The sequence below is a fragment of the Balaenoptera ricei genome, chromosome 6 (assembly GCF_028023285.1).
Source record: "Balaenoptera ricei isolate mBalRic1 chromosome 6, mBalRic1.hap2, whole genome shotgun sequence".
NCBI classification, from domain to species: Eukaryota; Metazoa; Chordata; class Mammalia; order Artiodactyla; family Balaenopteridae; genus Balaenoptera; species Balaenoptera ricei.
This window is the reverse complement of record NC_082644.1, coordinates 117,083,208-117,110,567: the sequence shown is the minus strand read 5'-3', so window position 1 is coordinate 117,110,567 and position 27,360 is coordinate 117,083,208. Positions and strand designations below refer to the sequence as shown.

At 46.9% G+C, this 27,360-nt stretch overlaps 1 protein-coding gene across 1 annotated transcript in view; it reads right to left on the bottom strand.

Moving 5' to 3' along the window:
- Window positions 1-15,991: 15,991 nt before the first annotated feature.
- Window positions 15,992-27,360, bottom strand: part of NCS1 (neuronal calcium sensor 1) — a 61,827-nt gene continuing 50,458 nt past the window's right edge. The window contains exon 8 of the mRNA XM_059925831.1: window positions 15,992-19,663. The gene's annotated coding sequence lies outside the window, so the exon portion shown is untranslated. The remainder of the gene's footprint in view (window positions 19,664-27,360) is intronic.

Sequence of the window (27,360 nt, the reverse complement as noted above, 5' to 3'; positions counted from 1 at the left end):
AAAAGAGAAGGGAACACTTTGTAACTCATTTTATGACACAACCTGATATCAAAACCAGATAAGGACAAACAAAGAAAACTACAGACCAATATTTCTCATGAACAAAGATGCAAAACTCATCAACAAAACAACAGCAAACCAAATTCAGAAATAGATAAAAAGAATAATACACCAAGACCAAGGTGGGTTTATCCCAGGAATTTAAGACTAGTTCACTGTTCAAAAGCAATCAGCTTAACCCACCATATGGTCAGCCTAAAGAAGAAAAACCTCATTGTAGTTTTGATTTGCATTTCTCTAATGATTAGTGATGTTGAGCATTCTTTCATGTGTTTGTTGGCAATCTGTATATCTTCTTTGGAGAAACGTCTATTTAGGTCTTCTGCCCATTTTTGGATTGGGTTGTTTGTTTTTTTGATATTGAGCTGCATGAGCTGCTTGCAAATTTTGGAGATTAGTCCTTTGTCCATTGCTTCATTTGCAAATATTTTCTCCCATTCTGAGGGTTGTCTTACTACCAAATGTAAAATAGATAGCTAGTAGGAAGCAGCCGCATAGCACAGGGAGATCAGCTCCGTGCTTTGTTTTTTGTTTGGTTTTTTGTTTTTTTTTAAATTAATTAATTTATTTATTTTTGGCTGTGTTGGGTCTTTGTTGCTGTGCACGGGCTTTCTCTAGTTGCGGTGAGCGGGGGCTAATTCTTGTTGCGGAGCACAGGCTCTAGGTGCGCAGGTTTCAGTAGTTGTGGCATGTGGGCTCAGTAGCTGTGGCTTGTGGGCTCTAGAGCTCAGGCTCAGTAGTTGTGGCACACGGGCTTAGTTGCTCCACGGCATGTGGGATCTTCCCGAGCCAGGGCTCGAACCCATGTCCCTTGCATTGGCAGGCAGATTCTTAACCACTGCGCCACCAGGGAAGCCCCTCAGCTCTGTGCTTTGTGACCACCTAGAGGGGTGGGATAGGGAGGGTGGAGGGAGACGCAAGAGGAGGAGTTATGGGGATATATGTGTATGTATAAATGATTCACTTTGTTATAAAGCAGAAACTAACACACCATTGTAAAGCAATTATACTCCAATAAAGATGTTAAAAAAAAGAAGAAAAACCACATGATCATATCAATCAATTCAGAGAAAGAATTTGACAAAATGCAATATCCATTCTTGAAAAAATTCTAAGCCGTAGGAATAGAAGTGAACTGACTCACCCTGATAAATGGCAACTGCAAAACAAAAACAAAAACAAAAACATACCACTAACATCAGACTTATTGCTGAGAGACTGAACACCCTCCCCCTAAGATTGGGAGCAAGGAAACAATGTCCACTCTCACCACTCCTTTTCAACATCATTCTAGGAAGTCCTAGTCAGTATAACAAGGCAAGAAAAAAGTGGGTGGGGGTGGGGAGAGAGCTGGCTATAGACTGGAAAGAAATAAAACTGTCCTTCCTTTCAGATGACATGATTGTCAGAATAGAAAATTCCAATGAATTTACCCCCTGCCAAAATATCCCAGAACTAATAGTGAGTTTACCCAGGTGGCAGGGTCAAGATCAACACACAAAAATTCATCTTATTTTTATATCAGTAGTAGTGAACAATTGGAAATCAAAAACAAAATTTTTTTAATACTGCTTAACAATAGCTCCCCAAAATGAGATAATTAGGTAAAAATCTAACAAAACATCTATAGGATCCATATGCTGAAAACTGCAAAGTGTTGATGAAAGGAAGCAAAGAAAACCTAAAGGAATGAAAAGACATACTGAGTTTATGGATTGGAGACTCAATACAGTAAAGATGTCAATTCTCCACAAACTGATCTGTAGACTTAATGCAATTCCGATACAAATCCTAGCAGTCTCTAAGATATAAAGAAACCAGTTCTAAAGTTTATACTGAAAGACAAATAGACTAGAATAACCAAAACTATTTTGAAAAAGAAGGCTAACGTGGACAGATTCACAGTACTCAGTTTTAAGACTTACTATACAGCAGAAGTTATCAATCAAGTCAGTGTGGTACTGGTGAAGGAATAGCTACATAGATCAATGGAACAGCATAGGAAGTCCAGATATAGACACACATAATTATGGCCAGTTGATTTTTGACAAAGGTGCAAAGGCAATTCAATGGAGAAAGGATAATCACTTCAGTGAACGGTCTTGGAACCATTGGATATCCATATGCAAAAACTCAGCAATGACAAAAAAAAAAAAACCTTGCCCTAAACTTCACATCTTATACAAAGATTGACTCAAATGGGTCATAGATCTAAATATGAAAAAACATGAAACTATAAAACTTAAAAAAAAAAAAAAAAACATAGAGGATAAGATATTCATGATCCGGGGCTAGGCAATGAGTTCTTAAACATACCACCAAAAGTATAATCCATAAAAGAAAAAACTGACGACCTCCATCAAAATCAAAAATGTTCATTCTCTAAAAGACTGTTAAGAGAATGAAAAGACAAGCTACAGACTGTGAGAAAATATTGGCAAATCACATGCCCAATAAAGGACTTGTATCCAGAATGTATAAAGAACTCTGAAAACCCAACCGTAAGAAAACAAACAACCCCAAGAAGACATATAGAAGGCAAATGTTCAATATCATTAGCCATCAGGGATATGCACATTAAAGCCATTGTGACATGCACTACATACCTAGCAGAAAAACAAGATTTTTTTTTAAAAAAAAAGACCAACGATACCAAATGCTAGTGAGGAGGTAGAGGAACCAGAACTCTCATTCATTGCAGGTGGAAAAGCAAAATGATGCATCCACTCCAGAAAACAGTTTGTCAGTTTTAAAGTTAAACATCCACTTGCTGTGGGACCCAGCTGTCCCACTCCTAGGTATTTACGCTAGAGAAATGAAAATTTATGTTCATACAAAAACTTATACGTGAATGCTTATAGCAGCTCCATTCATACTCACCAAAGCTGGGAAATGACCCAAATATCCTTCAATGGGTGAATGGATAAACAAGCCTCATGCTACATGCATAATATTCTGCAACAAAGAGGGATGAACTATTGATACAAACAAGCAACAACTTGCATGGATCTTAAAGACATTAGGCTGAGAGAAAGAAGGCAGCCTCAGAAGGTTACACACTGCATCTTGGTTCACACCCTCTGGAGCTTCCCAGGTGAAATCTGAAACCGGCCTCTGTACTTGGAGGACAGGAGAGACCAAAGAAAGAGACAGGTCACTCCAGATTGGTAGGTGGCAGGGTTAATAAGCAAAGGGACTGACTTACAGGGCTTGTCTTGGGTGGCTGCAGGACAAGTAGATCTCCACACCTACCAGCCAGAAGCTTCAAGTTTCTATAGAGGCCTTACCTGGGTTCAGTCACGTATACCATCCAGATGGTCTCAACTACACCATACTCTCTCAAGGCTGTGTCCTTGAGAACGGCTCCCACTGTGGGAAATGTGGGCAGAACTCCACTCCAAGAACGGGGAGGGAGTGAGGAGCCTCTCATTGCCTGGATCCAGCTCTTGGGTGGACCAGCCATCACGTCCTCTTGATGACCTTCTCCAACACTGCGTACTTCCGTTTATATGATGTTCTCAAAAAGAAAAAACTATTATAATGATATAGTGATGAGAACAGGTCAGTGGTTGCTGTGGGTTAGGGGAGGGGTGGGTGTGACTACAAGGGCAGCATAAAGGAATTTTTTTAAGGTCATGGAACTGTTCTGGATCCTGGTGGTGGTAGTAGCTATGCAAATTTATACGTATGTTAAAATTCATAGAAGTTTACACCAAAAAATAAAACCAGTTTTACTGTATTTCAATTCAAAAAACAAAATAGGGACTTCCCTGGTGGTGCAGTGGTTAAGACGCCACGCTTCCACTGCAGGGGGCACGGGTTCAATCCCTGGTCCAGGAACTAAGATCCCGCATGTCGCATGGTACAGCCAATAAATAAATAACTAAATGATTAAATTAAATTAAAAGATAACATTTAAAATACAGAAGCCTAAAAAGTTAATGTAGATTAGTAAGAGCTATCAATGTATAGTTCTGAAAAGAACTTAATGTAAATGAATTTTTAAATAAAAATATTTATCTTATCATAAAAACAAGACATGTTCATTACAGAAATTTAGAAAAACTGAAGACACGATGAAATTTTAACCATTCCTTAAACCAGTTTCCCAGTGATACCCCACTGTTATTATCTTGGTGAATACAACTTCAGACCTCTGTCTTTGCCTTGTGTCTTAGTCCATTTGGGCTGCTATAACAAAAACACCATAAACTGGGTGGCTTATAAACAACAAAAATTTATTTCTTACAGTTCTGGAGGCTGGGAAGTCCAAGATCACGGTGCTGGCAGATTCCATGCCTGGTGAGGGCCGCTTTCTGGTTCATGGACAGCCTTCTTCTCTCTGTGTCCTCACATGGCAGAACGGGCAAGGGAGCTCTCTGGGGCCTCTTATAAGGCACAAATCCCATTCATGAAGGCTCCACCCTCATGACCTAATCACCTCCGAAAGGCCCTACCTCCTAATACCATCACCTTGGGGGTTAGCATTTCAACATATGAATTTGGGGGGTGGGGGACACAAACATTCTGTCCATAGCACCTTGTTTTTAACAAGAATGACATCATCCTGTGTCTATAGTTTTGGAATCTGCTTTTTTACTAACAATATGTCATGAAAGGGTCTTCTACAACCAGATTTTTAGTGGCTGCTTTGTAATCCATTGGACCATGAGTATACCATAACCTGTTTAGCCAATGCCCTATAATTAGACATGTATGTTGTGTCCTGTCTTTAATATTACATATGTGAAGGCAAATTTTTCAAAATGATGAAACTTCATGTACAAATAAATAGTGTTGTGTGGCCAAGTCCATTAGCAAGGGAATCGGCAGAGTGAAAAAGATTGGGGTTGTATATAGCCGCTGAAAGAAAGAATGTGGATATAGATTGCTAAATTAGATATAGCACTGGGATCATCTTTGAGGTTATTTTCTAACCTGGCAGAAAAGAAAACCTTTGCACCTAATCAGCTGTCTACAAATTATCTTCTAACTTCACAGAGTTGTAAAATGTCTGATCCTTAATTGATGGCGATTAGAAAGTCAAAGGAAGTTACAACTCCTGAGAGAATCAGTTGACCCTCACGTGGGCTTGTTAGAAAATGCTCTACCATGACATTAAAAGGATGCCGAGCCCTATTTTTGCCTTATTTCCATTTTCTGAGTTGTTTTTCTCAACACGAACAAAGCAATGGTGATCATGGCTATTACTTTTATTCACACTCAGTGAGCACACTGTAGCTGAATTTTTGCACATATCCATAATCATTTTCAATGGAAAATTTTCCACAAGCAGGTTTCTGAGTTGAAGAGAGTGTGTATTTATGGCTTTTGATACGTATTGTAAATTGCCCTCAAAAAGTCTGTACCAATATATCCTTCTGTCTGCAGTGGGTGGAAGTCTTTACTCTCCTCTACCCTCCCCACTACTGAATGTTATTTTGAAAATCTGTACCAATATGGTAGATGAAAATGTCTCATACTTATTTTTGTCTACATTTCTTGGTTTACTAATAAAGTTGAACATTGTCAACATGCTTTCTGGCCATGAAAATAGTGTTTTTAAGAAAATGCAATTTACCTATGTTCATAGCAGCACTATTCGTAGTAGCCAAGACATGGAAACAACCTAAATATCCATCAGTAGGTGAATGGATAAAGAAGATGTGGTGCATATATACAATGGAATACTACTCAGCCATTAAAAAGAATGAAATAATGCCATTTGCAGCAACGTGGATGGACCTAGAGATTATCATACTAAGATAATCAGTATGATTATCACACTAAGATAAGTCAGAAAGAGAAAGACAAATACCATATGATATCACTTATATGTAGAATCTAAAATACGACACAAGTGAACATATCTACGAAACAGAAACAGACTCACAGACATAGAGAACAGACTTGTGGTTGCCAAGGGGGAGAAGGGTGGGGAAGGGAAGGATTGGGAGCTTGGGATTAGCAAATGCAAACTAGTATAAATAGGATGGATAAACAACAAGGTCCTACTGTATAGCACAGGGAACTCTGTTCAATATCCTGTGATAAACCATAATGGGAAAGAATATGAAAAAGAATATATATATGTATAACTGAGTCATTTTGCTGTACAGCAGAAATTAACACAACATTGTAAATCAACTATACTTCAATAAAATTTTTTTAAAAACAAAAAAATAAAAATACAATTTTAAAATCTATCGAGTTCAATTATAATATTAATATCCATTTTCTCAGCCTCTCTGAGCCTCTACTTTCTCATCTGTAAAATGGGGATAATAATACCCACCTCCAAGGTTGTTGCCCTCAGTTCCCTAGGATCACCTCCCAGAAAACCTCTTGCCTTCGAATCCTTAACTCACAACCTTTTCTGGGGGATCTGAAATTAAGACAGGGACTAAAGTACAAGTGAACAGTGACATCCAGCACAGTCCAGAGAGAGAAAACTTCAGCCTTTAGATGTGGAGAATTCCTGGGACGGGACTTGAGCCTGTGGCCCTTAGAGTTTACCGTGTCAAAGACCCTCTGACCAGTGGGGCTTCCTGTGGAGGTCTGTCTGGAGGAGGAATAGCAGAGGATCATCATATCATTTGTTGAGTGTTTTCTTTCTTTCTTTTTTTTTTTCTTCCAGTTTTATTGAGATGTAATTGACATACAGGACTGTATAAGTTTAAGGTGTGCAGCATAATGATGTGACTTACATACATCCTGAAATGATGACCACGATAAGCTTAGTGAACATCCATCACCTCATATAGATACAAAATTAAGGAATGTTGAGTGTTTTCTATGTACAAAGTTTCTGTGCATCACTGTATGAGTCTCACACTGACCCCGGGAGGCAGATCCTGGGAGCCACTTGGAGGGTCTGTCCTTAATCAAACCCACTATGGAGTGGAGCTTTCCTCTCCCCCGGGGATCTATATGGGCTTGGTGACCCCCATCTTAAAGGGTAGGGAGCACATAAAAAGGAAGGATGTCCTGATACCTGCTACAACGTGGATGAACCTCAAAAACATCATGCTAAGTGGAAGAAGCCAGACCCAAAGGGACAAATACTGCATGATTCCATTTACATGAAGCATACAGAAGAGACAAATCCGTAGAGACAGAAAGCAGACTAGTGGCTGCCAAGGACTGGGGACAGGGGACAATGGGAGTGGCTGTTTAATAGGAACAGGGCTTCTTCTTAGGGTGATGAAAATGTCTTGGAACTAGACAGAGGTGATGGCTGCATGACATCGTGAATGTACTAAATGCCATTGCATTGTACGCATTAAAATGATTCATGGTCAACTTTATGTTACATGAAATGTACCTCGATTTAAAAAAAAAATGACTCAGGAGAGGAACAACTTTGCTGCCTAATGTGTAAACAATTAGAGTGTTTATACTCTCAGTTAATAACTGCTGATGTGTAGTCAGTAATACATAGTATCAGAAAGTAATGCTCAAACTTCATGGGAATAAAAAGATCTTTTTTCCCCTGTGTTTTTGGAATGGATCTGTTAAATATTTGAACCCGTTCCACTGATATAATTTAGTTGGGTCTTTCATTTTTGTAGGGCACTCACAGCACCAGGGTGTTAAATATATTATTTTTTCAATTGTAAAACACACACACACACGCACACACAAAGATAGGGGACAGAAGCTGCTCAGAGTCACCAGCCAGTGCTTCCACTGGATTTGAACCTCGTCTGGTTGACATGAGGCCAGGGCGTTGTTATGGTGACACCCTGCAAGTGGCTGTGTGTCCTCCTGGCTGGCGCTCCCTGGAGAAGCTCCTTCCACTTGTAAAGTAATAGAGACGTTATAAATCATTTCATTTCACTTTATGGGGAACATTTTATCATCCTTCTCCATCCCCTGCGTCTTTCTAACCTCTCAATTTTCCTCTGGCCCGAGTGAAGTTCAGCCCACTTTGCACTGGGTATTGATCTGGGGAATTTCCAAGAATCGATTCTCGTAACAGAGGCTGCCAAACAGCAGGGCTGAATCTGATGCAAACTCAACACAGTCCCTGGGGCCAGCTTCCCTGTGAATCCTCCCGGCTCCAGAAAAGTGGGGGGCGAGGAGCAGCAAGGACAAGGTCAGGTCTAAACCCCTCCTTAGATGCGCTTGGCAGCTTTGACCATGAACACCTGGGCCCCACCTGAGTGGGAGGCAGGGTCTTTCTCCTGCTGTTTGCACAAAACGTCCCTTTCCCACCTCAAGGAATTTCGGGCTCTAAGATGCTCCAGAGACAGCTCCCTGGGCAGTTGTAGGGGCATCTGTAGGCAGGGCAGACGCAGTGTTAGCGCAGAGGGAGCTTGCCTCTGCTACTGACTGGCTCAGCATGAGCTCCTGACTCAAGGTGTTTTCCTCTCGGACTCGGACCCGGATCAGGATCTGGAGTGCAGTTTCTCCATTGGCTGGGGCAGTGAGAAACAGAAGCTAGGAGCCATACTGCTGGACCAAAATTGGACCAAATGAAAGGGCAGCAACTTTGGGGCAGGGAGAACTGGATAATAACAATAATATTAACTGCTTCCATTTACAGAAGGGCTTCAGACACATCATTTTATTGATTCTCACCGACGGCCCTATGAGAAATGCGCTTCTGGCTTCTCTCATCCCCACTTGACAGATGAGAAAACTGAGGCTTAGTCAGGTTCACAGTCAATATTAGCCCAGATCCCACAGCTGGTAGGGGTGTAGCCAGGACTGGAACCCAGGGAAAAAACATAACTACATTATGAGATGGGAAACTCTGGGAGAAGAGGAAAATCCTCCCTCACCCCTCGCCTCCTCTGCAGTGTTTAATTTATAGCCAGCTGGTACAGCAAGTGGGGTGGCTTGGAGATGTCTTGAAGCCAGCCAAAAAATACTGAAAAGAGCGGGCTTTCCCAGGCCCCACCCTGCCCCTGGAATTCCAGGCCTCCCCGGGCCACGATGGTCCATCTGACCCCTCCTTGTGGAAGAAACCCTTCCCTGCCCTGTCCCAAGACCGGCCAGGAGAGTGAGGGTGGGGGTCATGGTAGTGGCTGGCTTGTCGCATCTTTTTCTTCCTGCGGCGTCCAGGGCAGGGAGTAGCCTGCCAGGGACGTCCAGCTGGGGGCCAGCGGCACCAGGGAGCCAAGGGTCAGACTCGTCTTTGCATCAAGAAAGTGACATCTCTCCACATGAGGACTCAGCCTATAGCCTGGTGGAAAATTCCAGACTCTGGGAAGTGCCAGTGCCAGGCGTCCCGAGAGAGAGGACGCCAGGCCAAAAGTGATGGATCACAGTGATGGCTATGGCTTTGCGTCCAGTAGGCCTAGGCTCAAATCCCTGCTCTTCTATGTATTAGCTGTGTGACTCTGGGGAAGCCACTGAACCTCTCTGGGACTCAATTTCCTCATCTGAAAATGGGAAGAGGACAATAGCTACCCCATGGGGTATAAGAGGACAGCACACAGGTGCAGTGGCGGCAGAGCCAAAGGGGAGCAGGAGCTGTGGGTGGCCCAGCCCAGCAGGGAGAGCCAAGCTCCCCCTGCCCCCCATCACGTGATGCTAATGACAACACCCTGCAAAGTGAGTCCCTTGATCAGCCCCATTTGACAGCGCCAGGCCGGCCCAGGAGGCACCCTGGGACCCTGCCCTGCTGGCCACCTCCATTCCTGCACCCCTCCCGCCCCCTCCCACCTGCTCTTGTAGGTTACGCCTGATTGGCTTCCCTGCCCAGAGATGGGCTCTAAGGCTTGGGCACTCTCAGGGTCTGGTGCCCCCAGCACCCAGCAGGTTGTTTGTGGGACTCTCCTCCCTGGGCCCAGCCCCTGCCCCCCTCCCCTCATCTCCCCCAACCTGCCTCTGAGCTGCTTCTCCCTCCAGATGCAAGGCCCCCGCCGCTGATGTGCCCCAGCTGGGCAGGCCCCCCTCCCCGAAGACCTCACCTCCCCAAGCAGCAGCATCTGGGAGAGACCAGAGGCAACCAGCCACTGCCCACATCTGGACTTAACAGAAGCTACTCCCGCCACACCCTGCCTCTGGCCAAGACAGTTGTATTGGAGCCTGGAAGCCCCTTACAGACTGGAAGATGGGACCTGCCACTTCCTCTCTGGGCCTCCATAGCCTTGTATGTAAAATGTGAGGTGTAATACTAGGATTGGCCTCAAGGGGGCACTGCCGTAAGGAGTAAATGAGATGATGCCTGAGACCCTAGCACACAGTTCAGGGTTGCTGTTATCTTTATCATGCTCTATAGTGTTAGGATTACTTTGCTACCAGAATGGGCAAGTTCCGGAGAAGAGCCCTGAAGCCAGCCTTCCCTAGAAGCACAGAAAGAGGGTGATAAGCTCAGACTGCCCAGGCCTGTGCTGATACCGACTCCTGGAACATGGCCTGAGTCCCCTCTTTCTGGGGAGATAGATACACATTCTGCAAAACTCTGATGCTTCACTGACACGGAGGCAGTGGCCACTAGCTCCACGTGCATTCCTCCCTTCCCCCATGTGGCTCTCTCCTATCATCCTACCTCCGCACCTTTGCACCTGCTCTTTCCTGCCTGTGATGCCCTGCCCCCACCTCCTCCCCATCTAGATCCTGCCATTCCTTCTCCTGCAGGAGGCCCTCTGGTGGCTGCACGTGGGGAAAAAGGCTCAACACCCACCCCATCGCGGGGCTCTTGGTTGGCATTGCCCACCTGTGGCTGGGGTTCATGATCTTCTGGGGTGTGTCCTGCTTCTTGAGCCACCAGCACGTTCATCAAAGGCCATGGCCTGACATTGTGGCCACACCATGCACACATACTGGGCTCTGGTTCATCCCTGCAGGAGCCAAGAAAGGACTCCAGTTAGCCTTAGGCTGCTGCCTGGAAATCACTGAGAAAACAGCCAGCACTGGGTTAGTTGGTTTGAGGCGTGCGCTTTGGTGTAGAATTCGGATTTCAGAGTAGGCTGGAGGTTTCCCCTGACGACGATGATGATTCCCTCCCAGCGACAGGGAGCCCCTCCGTTCCGCTCCCAGGCCGGCCCATTGCACCCTCACCCCAGGTCCTGGCTCTGGCCTCTGACATTGCACAAATCTCCTTCTAAAGCAAGAAGGCCTTTGGATACATAGCATATTAATTGGGTCTTTAGAGTCTTCAAAAATTAAAGTGGGCCCTCCACAATGTCACAGACTTCCCCTCACCTCTGGGGCATCCAACAGTCCAGAGACTAAAATGAGGCCCCCTCGGTCAGATGGCAATTCTCCACCATTCCTCCCTGGTCTCTAAAACAAAGCTGTTTTACTGGTTGTTTTTTGTTGTTGCTGTCGTGGGTTTTTTGGTTTGTTTTGGGTTTTTTTTTTTTTGCCATGCCTCGCGGCTTGTGGGATCTTAGTTCCCCCACCAGGGATCGAACCCAGGCCCCGGCAGTGAAAGCACCAAGTCCTAACCACTGGACCACCAGGAAATTCCTGAAAGCTGTTTTCATCACATCTGTTACCTCTAAGATCTGCTTCTGTGATGACTATTTCCCTGGGGAAAGGGCCCAGTTTCTGAGGTGGGAGTTTGAACAGACCGTGCGGAGGTCTGGTCCCCATCCCCCCAACTTAAAACCCCTGGCAAGGTCCTTCCTGTGCCCATTCGAGGCCCGCCTTTACAGTATCCACCCTCACTGAGGTTTCCCAGGGAAAACCCAACTAGCCAAGTCTTACAGGGCCTCCTGGCTCAAGGGGAGCCTCTGCCCCGCCCCCTACATCCCTAGTCCTTCAGCAAAAGAAAGCCCTTCCCCCCAAGAGTCCTTCCCACTGGGACCCCCAGTCCCCTGAGCCCATAGAGGAGGGCACAGCAGGGGAGGAAGAGGAAAAAGGAAGAGGGGGATGGGAAGGCGTGAGTGAGAAGAGCCCACACGGGGAGCACGTTACACTGCACGGTTTTTTTACTAAATCACTTTGGCAAACATTGAGAGTTTAGACGCAAACATTTGTAGGTGACATCAGCTCATTTAAAATGACCCAGTGGGATCACTCAGTATATTAGGTGGAATAAAAATGTGGCTGTTGACACAGAGACCCCAGAGGGCTTAACCGTGTTAGAGGGTATTTGATTCCCTTCTGACAATCCCAGTGTAAACGGTCCAGGGCTGGTGTGGCGCTTTGTGGGGCGGGGGCCCAGGTTCCCGGGAAGCTGTTTTGGAATCCAAGGTCCAGCCAGCCGGAAGGGGGAAGTGGAAAGGAAGTTGTGTTCACCACTCTCATCCCATTGGTCGGAACTGAGTCATGTGGCCACACTCAGCTCCAAGGGAGGCTGGGAAATGTAGTCCTTTCATCCATGCAGCCCGGTGCACAGCTAAAGCGGGGTAAAGGGTATGGGAATAAGCAGAAGACTCTACCATACCTATGCGAGCTCACTTTTCCTAAACTCAGGAGGCCTTCAAAGCCCTTTTCCTGCCACTGCCCTGACCAGGCTCCCCCAGCCCAGGGGACCAGAGGATATAACGTTTCTGTCCCTGGATGTGAGGCAGGCACTGTCACAGTGGGATGTGCCCCAGTGGCTGCAGGGGGCCCACCAGGAAGGTGGCAGGGAGGGGGCGGCCACATCAGGGCAGGGGTCTGCATTGCATTCCCCACCCTCCATCCCACCACCCACTCTTCTCCCCTCTCCATGCCTGGTGATGCCCTGATCTGGGCACTGGGGAGTGTGATTTAGGGAGATGCTTTCTATCATGCAGACATGAGTTTGGGGTTTCGGGAGGGCAGGCGGGACAGGGTGGAAGGCTCGCAGTGGGGAAAAATGGGCCCATCTTGGGGGGTTCACCCATGCTAACACACCCAGAGAGCGGCAGCCAGTCTGAGCCATCCTGGTAAATCAGGAGGCCCAGATAGGAAGGAAGTGGCCAGATCTGTGCCTTCACTAGGGCCTCATCCCACGGTAAGCTGCCCGAGGTAGGCTGGGCCAGGGAGAGGTCAGTGCAGACTGCAACCTGACCCAGAACAAGAGACTATGACCCATCACGTGCCCACAGAAGCAGGGGCTCTGAACCATGTCCTTGTAGACACCACCCAAGACTACCTGGGAAAGACCAGAGCCACCTCCAGTGACAGTTAACACCCACTGAGAGCTCACCATACTCTGGAATCATTGCCCCAGCTACCTTCACATCAGCCCTCGGAGCCAGATCCTGGGCTTCCCAGAAAGGGTGTGCTGCCACGCACGCACTGACTTTCAGTGCTTCGGGGGAATCGTGGAATTAGAGATTGTGTGCGTGTCAATTACCTCCAGTCCCCACCTCCCTTAGTATTTGAAATACCCTGGTCAGGAATCTGCTCTCCAGAAGGGGTCACATTAGCATTTTAAATATGTCTTGTTATGAAAACCTATACCATAGAGTTGATTCATTTACAAAAGGATGGTAGAAATCATTTTTCAGAGGAGAAGCGTGAGGTGATGGCGATAAATGATAGCTAGAAAGATTCTCGGGAACTCAGCGTCTTTGGACCAACTGGGAAGAGATCCCACAGCCAGAGGCTGTGCTCTGGGGTCCCTGGGGTCCTGGGTCTCCCCACTCCTTGGACAGACAAGTCTTTTGTACCTTTGCACTTGCTTCCTAGTAAATATTTGGACATTTGGCAGAATTCGACCTAAGACCTGCTTTAGTTGTAACTTTCCATCTGGTGGTAAGGTTGTTGGGGAGGGCTGTGGAGTCATCACCTGCCTCTAACTGGAGTCCACGTTTTTACCAGAAAACCCTGTCAGTTACAACTCATGCTCAATGTCAAGTGGTGGAGGCTGCTGAGAACCAGGTCTAATTTCAGAACCTATAGCTGTAACCACTGTCCCACACTGCCTTCCCACATTGCCTTTGATTCGCTCCCTTGTGTCTGGCAGAGTTCTAGCATCTTCGCTCCAGACCCTGCCAGAGCGAGGCATGAGGCTGGGTGCCCGGCGTGGCCATGGAAGGCGCCATCTTTGCACCCCCTTCTCTGTGGCTGCTTCAGCCCCGAAGTGGGCCCTCCAGCTTTGTCTCCCAGGTGGTGTCAGTCTGACACTCCCTTTCACAAAACCAACTCTGAAACACAACCTGTTTTTGCAGGTGGTGGCTCATTCTAATGTTGGCTGCTTGATCTCATCAACCTACACATTCACGTGTCTTTCAAGGGCCCTTGGCCCAGAGCGGTAACATATTTCTAGCCAGCAGTTAACGCTCTTGACGTGACATTGCCTTTTATTGTTCTCCTAATTAACGTTTCCTCAGCGAGCTCCAGAAGGCAAAGACTGTCACCTCCTCTGATCCCCCCTCTCCCAAACACCTGGCACATGGGGGGCCCACGCCATGCGTGTTGAGCAAACATTTGGTCACTTAACTAGAGGGGAAAGAGGACATCCCTCCAAGATCCCAGGTTCCAGGCCGAGGGGAACCATGGCAGAGTGCAGCCACTCCAACAGCCAAACCATGCGGTGCGTTTCTGAGAGCCCCCATCGGAGCTACTCACCTACCCACCTCCCCTCCCGAAACACCCCTCCACTTGGTAAATGACAAGTCTCTGGGCCCTCAGTGCCTGACACGTGGCAGGTGCAACAGTTACGTGCAGGTGAATGATTAGCCTGAATCCCCAGCGAGTGACGGGTGGACTCCTCTTTAGAACCCAGCTGGGGAATTCCCTGGCGGTCCAGTGGTTAGGACTCTGCTCTTTCACTGCCAGGGCCCAGGTTCGATCCCTGGAACTAAGATCCTGCAAGCCACGTGCTGTGGCAAAAAAAAAACAAAAACAAATTAGAACCCAGCTGGATGTCCCTCAGTGTCAGCAGCTCCCCAGGCCTTCCAAAGTGTGGTCCCAGACCAGCAGCGTCAGCATGGCCTGGTAACTTGTTAGAAATGCACATTCCTAGGCCCCGGCCCAAACCTAGCTAATCAGAAACTCTGGAGGTGGCAGTCTGGGTTTTAACAAGTCCCCAGGTGATTCTACAATGCTCAGTTCTGAGAACCACTAGTCTAGGCCCATGTTTTCAAACATTATTAAACCTTTAGAGAACCCCAAGAGATGAAACAGGCAGGAATGGAAATGCTGGGAGTGATACGTGGGGTGGCGTGGGGATTCACTCTGCTGAACTCTTGGCTTCCCAGAAACACTCCTGGAAATGTTCTGGTTTAATCATTACACCCACGGCTCTCACTCTGCACATTCTTTCTCTTGGGGAAACTGGGCAGACAACACCCAGAGCAAGAGAAAGGGTGTCACAGGAGGAAGAAGAAACCTAAAATGAAACAAAAAAGAAACAGACAAAGCAACAGGTCCACACAAGGAAGGCAAAGACAAGTCAGGAAGCGTGTTTAATCGGCGTGACAAGGACGACATACAACGAGAGCACGAGAGGAGGCCTGGGCATGCTATGTGGCCCCTGTCCACCCCAGGGCCTGCCCCTCCCCCAGAGACACACACCAGCAGATTCAGACAGGACAACACCCCAAAAGAGGCTCAGAGGGATTGGGAAGACAAACAAAGAAAATCACCACCCAGGAAACATTGCTTTTTTTTTTTTTTTTTGGTAAGAGTTGCCCAAATTCCTTTCCAAAGTTGCAGGCTCTGGATGGGGGGGAGGGCACCATGACAATTCAGACTCCCACTGGCCTTTCACCTCGGCCGAGGCGCTGATGATTCCGCTCATGGCTGCTCCCCACAGTGGCCCTGTGACATGGGCTGAGCTGAGACTCACTCCCATCTGACAGATGGAGAAACTGAGTCCCAGTGAGAAGTGACTTGCCCAGAGTCCCGGAGAATGCTGGTCACTGAGTCAGACTGGGAGCCTGTGGCCCTCCCTGGGGCCATGGGTCAAGGCAAAGACACATGGAAAACAGAAATGTACAGCCTGGGCAGGGGGCAGTGGGCGTGGAGGTGGAGGGGATTCTGCGTTTGTCCCAATCATGGGGAGCAGACAAAGCCTGAGAGGCCTAGATGCCAAGACAGAAGATGGGACCAGCTGTGTATTCAACAAAAGCCTTTTATTCATTCAAAAATCAACCATTGGGTTTATTCCGCAGATATTAAAAAAGGTCGGGGGGCAAGGCTTCCCATTACAGTGCCCTTATGCTGATTCACTTGCTATCTCTGGGGTAGACCTAGAAGAAGGGCGTCTGGGAGACATGCTGCCAATAAGGTGGGGCTAGAAGCCCAGGGCCTGGATGAGATCATAGCCCCCCCCCCTCGCCTCCCCATCTGCGGCCTCCCTCTCAAATCGCCTATTTGTCTGGTCAGGTCCCCCAAATGCCTTTACTGATCATCGCCACCAGGGGGCGCTCCCGCGTTCCCCTCAATCCCTTAGAAGCTGAAACCACGGGGAACCCGGTAGCTGTCCACTAGGTGAGCAGTGGGTCTTTCCCCAGGGAGAGGCTGCCTCTTCCCAGGGGGCCCAGGAACCCCACGCCCCAACCCTCTAAAGAAGAGACAGGGTCCCCGAAAGCCCAGATGCATCTGTCATCTAGGAAGTTGGCTGTCAAAATGAAAAGCATTTCAGGGGCAGAGGAGGACACACATCTGCCTTGACGTTATTCTAAACGTTGCCTGGTTAAATACTGGAAACTCATTACTTCTCCTAAGTACCATCAACGCAGAGTGGGGAGCGGATTCTATGAGGAAGAGGCCAGGGCTGCTGCAGACGGACTGCCCGAGGCGGGCCCCTGCTCCTGGGCTGGGGAGCGAAGGCTAAGAGCCTGGCTTCTGGCTGGTCTGGAAGCCCCAGAGAGCAGCAGTTGATGGGGCTGGGCCTCGGGTGGGAAACGGTGCTGGGGAGAGAGGCCCATGGGCTGCTCAGGGCTCTGCAGGTGCTGCAGCTAGAGGCCTGGTGAGAGGAGGGGACGGAACTGTCCCTGCCCGCAACCTCGGGCAAAAATGGCCAGTGTCCAGCGCCCTGCCAGGAAGAAGCGTGGCCCTTCCAGCAGCTCTGGACTGTCTCTGGGCAAGGACCCAAGGTGTGCCTGGGGCATGGGTCCGCCTGCTAAGGTCAAAAGCCACACGCGTAGCTCCAAACCAAAAGGCCTAACGGTGAGGAGGTGGGAGGAAAGCCTTGCACACAGATCTCCCTAGACTCCTAGGAATCAATGTCTCAGCTGGCGGGACCCACATGCTTAACCTTGGATAATTCTTAGCCACAAGCCCTTTCCTGTGATGCTCCAGGACAGGCTGCACAAAAGCTCCTGCCCACTGGACCAGAGAGGTAAATCGAGGCTCAGGTGGAGGCCAGAGAAATCATTTGACCTGCGGAAAGGCCCCGCTCTCCCCATCTCCAGCCCTAAGCCACCAAGTTCACCTGCTGCCCTAGGGTCCTAGGTCAGAGCCAGGCTGAGGAACTGCAGGATTTGGTGGTGAGTACTGGGCCTCCTAGGCCAGTGGCCTGAGCAGGAAGGTGACCGCAGGGGCCTCAAAGAGCCCAAGCTTCAAAGTCACCCGTGAAAATGGAACTACTGCTCCTATCCCCACAGGATCTGGGGGGCTTCCAGTGGAGGGAGAGGGCAGCCAGAGGGCTGGCAAATGCAAGGACGGAGAGACAGGGGCTGGCCAAGCGGTCCAGCCTGCAGGAGCGGACACGCAAGTCCCACGCTGGCAGAGCCGCTCTCTGGTGGAGGGTCTGCTGTGAGAGTTAGGGTTAGCAGGAGAAGCTCTGGCCTCCTGGGAAAGTGTGAAGTGGACGCCAAGGGCAATTTAAAGTGGGGGCCGAGGGTCAGCTCCTCCCCTCCGGTGGCCGGGATAAGTCAGGAGGTGATAGGCTGCTGACTTCGCAAAGAAGCAGCAGGGATTCTCGACTCCGGCCTGGCCCTAAACAGTCTGGGAGGCTGCTTCTCACCCAGAAGCCTTCCCTGGGTGAGGACTAGTTCTGGGCCTGAAAGATAGCTCAAGAGTCCAGGAGGGACCAGGAAGCTCTGCGGGGAGGGACAGGGTATGTCATCCGAACCCACACACCACGACCAGTGGCTGCTGTGTCCCTGAAGACTGTGCTGAGACAAATAGTGACTCAGACAGTCCCCGTGTCTGCTGGGGTCTGTAAACTTAGCCACAGACCGCAGAATCACCAACTGCAGGAAACCCAAGCTTAGAATTAGACAGCATCAGCACGAAGGGAAGCCTTCGGATCCCCCAGCCCAGGCCTCCCGGCTCTGCAGCAGGGGGAGCTGGGGCCCACAGTCACAGAGCAAGAGCCAGCCTCAGGATCCTGCCTTCTGGTCCAAGGTCATCTGACTTTCCTGGTGACAGTTGTGGGCCTGCCCTGTCTCAGTGGCAGGCAGAGCTAGAAGCTTCCTGTGAGCACATGTGGGCCACAGCCCAAGAAGCTACCTGAATGGGATTGCCTGTGGCCCTTCTCTCTCCGCCTCTCCCTTCCGGCCTTTCAGCTAAAAGAGAGAAAGATACTGTGGTCCGCTGGACGAGGCAGGCAGGAAGGCAGGAAAGCAGGGTGAGCGGCTATTCTCAAAACCCACCAAGGAGGGAGACACAGACTTTACATCTGCTCACTCCTTCCTCCTTCTCTCCTTAGGTTCTCGGTCCACCCCCGCCCCTTCCTGGCTCCCAGTCTCAGCACAAGCCTCGCCACTCTCCATGGCGCTGCGAACACCAAAGCAAGAACTGAGAAACCGGAAGATGTCCCCTGTTTGTCCTCAGAAAAGAGGTTATGGACCCAGAGGAGGATACAGGACCGAGAGATGTGTGAACTGGGAACAGAGAAAAGAGATCCAGGAGGGAGGCATTCGAGCTGGAGGGAACAGTGCATTAGCCATTTAAGAAGCCCACCTTTCCCCTCTCCAAACATCGAGCACAGTATCTGAAAAAAAAAAAGAAGATTTTTGGCTTCTTGGCCGCTGCAGGCCACCATCATCCCAAGCGCCTGGGGAGGTGGGCGAGGGCGTGCACGTGTAAACGGTGGGCCCCGCATCCCTGGGAGCGTCAGACACACGAGGCAGCAGCAACAGTTACCAACCAATAAATAAAAGGTATCAATTATATATGTATATAAAAAAAAAACCTCACTTTCCCCACAAAAAGCACAATACTGTTATCACAAAAAAATCATCAACATTGTAATTAATCATCCTAGCCGCGCAGGTGGTCTTGCTGCTCGAGGATGGGGCACCAAATCACGATGGGCAGGCAGCCCCCCCACGCCCCGACCCCCCGTGGCCGAGGCCGTGACTTCCGTGGCCTCTCCCGCTGACAAGGTCAAGGCAGGAGGCAGAGTTCTTTGACGTCCCCGAGGCCTTCTCCCCATCTGTCAGTCTGAATCTTCTAGGACAGAAGGTAGTTTTGTTTGTTTTTTTTTCTTTTTCAATGTCTGTTTGAAATAAAGAACAAAAGCACACACGCAGGAGCGCAGGAGGGACCGAGAGGCCGCCTGCGAAGCAGCCGAGGCCTTGGTTTTGCAGAGGGCTGGAGCCTTTTCCCATCCGTACTGTCGTTTTCTGGACAAGCAGAAGTTGGTGGCAATTGGAGCCGGTGGCTTCAGGCGGCGGGTGGGTGCGGGGCGGGCGGAGGAGAGCCGGGCCTCACGGTTCCAGGGCAGCCCGGCGGGGCGTGGATATGAAGAAAGGCTGGGTGGACACAGGAGGGCGGTGGTGTCAGGGCGGAGGGGGCCTCATGGCACGGGAGGAGGTGAGTGGTTCCCAGGCATCTGGAAGACACAGGGAGATGGGGTGGGTTCACAGCTGGCTGCCAGGGACACAGAGCGGGCGACAGTCAACTAGAGGACCAGGTGGCATTATATGTCACAAGTCCTAAAAATGTGCATGCCCTCCGATCCACACATTTGGTGCTTAGTATTTATCCTTAAGAAATAAATGTTTATGGGGGGTGGGGGAGGGATGGACTGGGAGTTTGGGGTTAGTAGATGCAAATTATTATATATAGAATGGATAAACAACAAGGTTCTACTGTATAACCCAGGGAACTATATTCAATATCCTGGGATAAACCATAATGGAAAAGAATACGAAAAAGAATGTATATAAAAAGAAATACGTATCTGAATCACTTTGCTGTACAGCGGAAATTAACACGATGTTGTAAATCAACTATACTTCAATAAAAAATAAGTTAAAAAGAAAGAAAGAAATGTTTATGACAGTATCATCTGTAATAGCAAAATTAAAAGGGAGGGAGCAAACTCAGTGTCCACTATCAGGGGACAGGTTGGATAAATAAGGACAAAACCATAGGATAAAAAAGTTTGCAACCATTAAGAACAATGTGTGCAATGGCCAATAATCACATGAAAAGATGCTCAACAGAATTAGTCATCAGGGAAACACAAATCAAAACCACGATGAGACACCACTTCGCACCCACTAGGATAAAACCTGAAACTAACAAGTGTTGGTGAGGGTGTGAAGAAATTGGAACCCTCGACCATGGCTGGTAGGAATATAAAATGACACAGCTACTGTGGAAAAGTTTGGCAGTTCCTCAAAAAATTAAATATAGTTACTATATGACCCAGCAATTGCACCCCAGGGATGTACTCTAAAAACTGGAAAATAGGTACTCAAATCCATGTACACCAATGTTCATAGCACCATAATTCACAATTGCCAAAAGGTGGAAATGACCCAGATGTCCATCAATGGATGAATGGATAAAAAAAGTGATCTAACCACACAGTGGAATACTATTCAGCCATGCAAACGAATGAAGTACTGGTACATGCCCCAACACAGATGAAACTTGACCACGTGATGCTAAGTGAAAGAACCAGACATAAAAGGTCACATAGTAAATGATTCCATTTATATGAAACATCCAGAATAGAGACAGAAAGCAAAGTATGGTTGCCAGAGGCTCAGTGAGGGGTGGGGGTGGGGGAGAAACTGCTTAAGGGATATGGAGTTTTATCTTGGAGTGAGGCAAAAGTTCTAGAATGTACTAAATGCCACTGAATTGTTCACTTTAAGATAGTTAATTTTATGTTATGTGAATTTCACCTCAATACATTTTTTTAAAAAAGCAGCAGCCTGGGGGACAGTTATGTCTGTTACTGTCTGTGCCATCCAAAGATCCTTCCCATAACCTGCTCCAGCCCTGTGTTTAAATTGCACGTCCCCACTCCCCACTGGACAGGTGTAGGTGTCTGATCCAAAGGGGTCATTTTCCTGATTTGGGGAGATGACTTAAAAACATTATCTGGGCCAATCTGAAGCTATGTGGAGGTGGCCCTGGGGGAGGAGGAAGGCCCTGTAGGACCAGAATTGGGGGGGCCATTGTGGTGCAGGTGCCGAGGGAGAGAGAGCATGGAGCAACCACCCCAGAGAAAGGCCAGAGCGCCCAAGGGAGAGGCCTGGGTCCTCTCAGCCTTCCAGGTCCCCTGCCAGCCCCTGGAGGTTCAGCTGGGTCTCCAATCACATGCTTTGCCTTCCGTGGTGATCTGTGAACCCCTGTGACTTGCATTATTGTATCTGCTAGTTAAGGGAATTCCCTGGTGGTCCAGTGGTTAGGACTCCAAGCTCTCACTGCCAAGGCCTGGGGTTCGATCCATGGTTGGGGAACTAAAATCCCATAAGCTGTGCGGTGTGGCCAAAAAAAATGTAAAAAAAAAGAACTGCAAACATGATGAAACTCACCAAATGCATTTAAATCCCTAAATTCATAGTTACACATATATTTTTTAAAAACTTCATTGGTCACCTCTAAGGATTTTAGAAATCCAACTTGTTTTGAAAACTGATAAAGAATCAAGTATCCATCATGCCTTCCCTATGAAAACCAAGCCTCGGGGTAACCAACGAGTGGATGAGGGGAAGTTTCCCTTTGTCAAAGTCATCTAGCCAATGACGAAGAAGGAAAGACAACTTTAGGACGTCACCATTTTGCACCATGTAATGAATGAATGGACAGAGGTGGCGATCAGCAACAGCTGCTGATGTCACCGAGGTCATGTGCACCTGCCAGACACACACAACCCCACTCATGAGGTGTTCTCGCCCAAAGTGGACCAAACCCAATGCCAAGCCAGCCTGCAGATCTAACTGCCATTTCCAGGAAGAACAACAAAGAGGAGAGCCTGTTAACAGCACCATGGGGCACTATACAGAATGCTCTGCTCAGCAAATAGCAAGAAGGAAAAGGGAAGGGGGAAAACTTAAGAGACTAAAATAAACGTAGACCTATCAACCAGTTGCTATCTATGGACTTTATTCAGATTCCAATAAACAAAGTGAAAAAAATTGTGAGACAACAGGAAAGTGGAATATAAGTGCTGATGAGAGCATATTAAGGAATTATTGATTTTTTGGGTATTATGGATTTGTTTTAAAGAATCGTTATCTTTTAGAAATACATTTTGAAATATTTATGTATGAAATGATACGATGTCTTGAATTTGCTTCAAAACAACCCAGTGTCGGGGGTGTGTGGGGGAGGGTATAGATGGTACAAGATTGCTGTGAATCGGTGATTCTGAAGCTGGGAGATGGGTACACAGAGTTACATATTCTCTCTACTATTGCATAAGAATGTTCCCATAATAAAAATTGTTTTAATCCACTCTCAAATTTCCAACAACCTAAGTGCCCCACACCATAAGACTGGTTAAAGTGTGGTCCAGCCATAAACGGAATACTATGCAGCTATTAAAAATGATGATCTCGAGCAACATTTAGTGACGCAAAAAATATGCATGATCTCAGTTCCTGAATAATTCAGTGAATTATATAACGGTAATTTATCTAAGAATTATGATCCATCAGGAATCTGAGAAGGCAAATAAATCACAAAAACAATGGAACACAAATTGTATATAATTACTATCAGGCAGGATCTAGGAAGGCCTGAGAAAAATGGTATGGCAATTTTCGGGAAGAGCTATAGAAAAGTGGATCTTGTCACCCTGAAAAACTTGTCATGGAAATAAAGTTACATCGTGTTGGCCGACATGTTGCTGGTGAGGGTAAGATATATGTCTACATAAATTGTGTTAAGAAAAGCCAGTGTAGAGAAAACCATAATTCAAAAAGAGTCATGTACCAAAATGTTCATTGCAGCTCTATTTACAATAGCCAGGACATGGAAGCAACCTAAGTGTCCATCATCGGATGAATGGATAAAGAAGATGTGGCACATATATACAATGGAATATTACTCAGCCATAAAAAGAAACGAAATTGAGTTATTTGTAATGAGATGGATGGAGTTAGAGTCTGTCATACAGAGTGAAGTAAGTCAGAAAGAGAAAAACAAATACAGTATGCTAACACATATATATGGAATCTAAGTGAAAAAAAAAAAAAGGTCATGAAGAACCTAGTGGCAAGACGGGAATAAAGACACAGACCTACTAGAGAATGGACTTGAGGATATGGGGAGGGGTAAGGGTAAGCTGGGACAAAGTTAGAGAGTGGCATGGACATATATACACTACCAAACGTAAAATAGATAGCTAGTGGGAAGCAACCGCATAGCACAGGGAGATCAGCTCAGTGCTTTGTGACCACCTGGAGGGGTGGGATGGGGAGGGTGGGAGGGAGGGAGATGCAAGAGGGAAGAGATGTGGGAACATATGTATATGTATAACTGATTCACTTTGTTATAAAGCAGAAACTAACACACCATTGTAAAGCAATTATACTCCAATAAAGATGTTAAAAAAAAAAAGGAACGCCAGTGTAGCCATCCTTCACACAACAGGATGTGAAGCCAAGTTGGGTAAAACACATTAAAAATCTCTTTTCTCCAAGTCTCCAAAAGAAAAAATAAATGCTTCCTACAAGTTGTTCCTTTAAAAAAAAAACAAAACACACAGCCAACAGCATATGGTTATGAACTCGTTGTTGAGGAAATATATATACACATATATTCATAGAAAACTGTAAGACAAAAACAAATAGGGTAATTCAAAAAGAATCACACACTTTAAAGAAATTAATTACACCGTACAACTTTTCCTTGGGGGGATACAGCAAGAACTTATGTTTGCACCATTTTTCCACGGCCTGGAGGAAATAAAGCAGCTGTTATATGATAGTTGCCAATGAGGCCACTGGTGGTAATTCACAAAAGGGGGACTCTGAAAAATCAGACAACAGATCAGTATGCACTGTGGGACCCAGAGCTGCATACTGAACATTTTTAAGATTATAGAAATAACTGTCACAGTTCCTTTATAAATTGGTTTGATTATATGTTCCTATGTGACCTAGTTACTGAGTATTAAGTTTTTGTTAAGTGTTCAATTCTTTCTGAATCATTCTGGACACAAAATGTTCACAGTGGTTATTTCTGGGTTATATATGAAGGGTTTTTTTCAATAAACTTTTTTATGGAGGTTTTCTTTTTAAACATATTTTCTAACGTCTCTTCAATGAAAACGGATGTCTTGTGCAAAAATATAAGAACATTAGAAGCTTCAAAACAGGCTTCCTAAACAAAATATCAGCAAATCAAATCTGATGATACATAAAAGCACATCACGGGTGGCTTAGCGTTCAAAAATCAATCGGTGTGAGTCAGAATGGCTATCATCAAAAAATCCACAAACAGGGGTTTCCCTGGTGGCGCAGTGGTTGAGAATCTGCCTGCCAGTGCAGGGGACACGGGTTCGATCCCTGATCCGGGAAAATCCCACATGCCGCAGAGCAACTAAGCCCGTGCGCCACAACTACTGAGCCTGTGCTCTAGAGCCCGCGAGTCACAACTATTGAGCCCACGTGCCACAACTACTGAAGCCGCGCGCCTAGAGCCCGTGCTCCACAGCGAAAAAAGCCACTGCAATGAGAAGCCCACGCACTGCAATGAAGACCCAATGCAGCCTAAAAAAAAAAAAAAAAAAAAAAAAATCCACAAACAGTAAATGCTGGAGAGGGTGTGAAGAGAAGAGAACCCTCCTACACTGTTGGTGGGAATGTAAATTGGTGCAGCCACTGTGGAGAACAGTATGAAGGTTCCTTTAAAAACTAAAAATAGAGCTACCATATGATCCTGCAATCCCATTCCTGAGCATATATCCAGAGAAAAACATGGTTCGAAAGGATCATGCACCCCAGTGTTCATTGCAGTTTTGTTCACAATAGCCAAGACATGGAAACAACCTAAATGTCCATCAACAGAGAATGGGTAAAGAAGATGTGGCACATATATACAATGGAATATTACTCAGCCTTTAAAAAGAATGAAATAGGCATAGGAGGGAGGCTGGGGAGATCAAGAGAGGCAGGCGGGAGGAGCCATCCAGGAGGAGTGGGAGAGGAGCAGAGGGCGATTGCCCCGCCCACTCAGGCCGGGGAGCCTGCTGAGCTCCCAGGCCAGTCCCCTGCCCTCCAAGGCCCCCTCCAGGCCACGTGGGTCCTTGGGGGCATAGGAAGGAGGCCAGGGGGAGAATAGGAGAGGCACGTGGGAGGGGCCTTCTGGGAGGAGAGGGAGAGGAGCAGAGGGTGATTGCCCCACCCACTCGAGCCCAGGAAGCCTGCTGGGCTCCCAGGTGAGGTCCCCTGCCCTCTGAGACCAGGGGTGGGGGACACGCCTGGGCCCCTTCTGTTCCTTGAGCCTAAGTTCCACCCCCCTACAGCCCCCAGGGCCTTTTCCAGATCCTGAGCATTGGCCCCGCCCATCACCCAAACCTCGCCCTTGCTTAGGCCCCACCCTCCACAGCTAAGGCCTTCCCCCCCCTTTTTTCTTTTTTTTTTTTCTTTTCCCTCCTCCTCTTTTTTACTATTGTGGTACTGATGTACCTTCCAGTTGTTGATTCATCTATATTTTTATGTTCATATTCTTCCTAACATATCTGTTAGTTTCCTAGTCTAATTTTATTTTTCACTTTGTTATTGTTGTGGGGTTACTTTTGCCACCCCAGGCAGCAGGACCTTGATTCACAAGCCCGGGTCGGCTGAAGCTCCTGCGGTGGGAGCTCCAAGTCCGAACCACTAGACTAACAGAGAACCTCAGACCCCAGGGACTATTTATCGGAGTGAGGTCTCACGGAGTTCCTCATCTCAGCACCAAGACCCAGCTCTACCCAATAGCCTACAAACCCCACTGTTAAAAGCCTCAGGCCAAACAACCAGTAAGACAGGAACACAATCCCACACATTAAAAAAAAAAAAAAAATGAGATGGCAAAAAAATATGTCACAGATGGAGGAGCAAGGTAAAAACCTACAAGACCAAATAAATGAAGAGGAAATAGGCAGTCTACCTGAAAAAGAATTCAGAGTAATGATAGTAAAGATGATCCAGAATCTCGGAAATAGAATGGAGGCACGGATTGAGAAAATACAAGAAATGTTCAACAAAGAACTAGAAGAACTAAAGAACAAACAAACAGAGATGAACAACACAATACCTGAAATGAAAAATACACTAGAAGGAATCAATTACAGAATAACTGAGGCAGAAGAATGAATAAGTGAGCTGGAAGACAAAATGGTGGAAATAACTGCTGAGGAGCAGAAAAAAGAAAAAAGAATGAAAAGAATGGAAGACAATCTCAGAGACTTCTGGGACAACACTAAATGCACCAACATTCGAATTATAGGGGTCCCAGAAGAAGAAGAGAAAAAGAAAGGGTCTGAGAAAATATTTGAAGAGATTATAGTTGAAAAATTCCCTAAGATGGGAAAGGAAACAGTCACCCAAGTCCAGGAAGCACAGAGAGTCCCATACAGGATAAAACCTAGGAAAAACACACCAAGACACATATTAATCAAACTAACAAAAATTAAATTCAAAGAAAAATTATTAAAAGCAGCAAGAGAAAAACAAAAAATAACATACAAAGGAATCCCCAGAAGGTTACCAGCTGATTTTTCAGCGGAAACTCTGCAGGCCAGAAGGGAGTGGCAGGATATACTTAAAGTGATGAAAGATAAAAACCTACAACCAAGATTACTCTACCCAGCAAGGATCTCATTCAGATTCGGTGGAGAAGTCAAAAGCTTTTCAGACAAGCAAAAGCTAAGAGAATTCAGCACCACCAAACCAGCTTTACAACAAATGCTAAAGAAACTTCTCTAAGCAGAAAACACAAGAGAAGAAAAAGACCCACAAAAACAAACCTAAAACAAATAAGAAAATGGTAATAGGAACATACCTATCGATAATAATCTTGAATGTAAATGGATTAAATGCCATAACCAAAAGACACAGACTGGCTGAACGGATACAAAAACAAGACCCATATATATGCTGTCTACAAGAGACCCACTTCAGACCTAGGGACACATACAGACTGAAAGTGAGGGGATGGAAAAAGATATTCCATGCAAATGGAAATCAAAAGAAAGCTGGAGGGGCTTCCCTGGTGGCGCACTGGTTAAGAATCCACCTGCCAATGCAGGAGACAGGGGTTCGAGCCCTGGTCTGGGAAGATCCCACATGCTGCGGAACA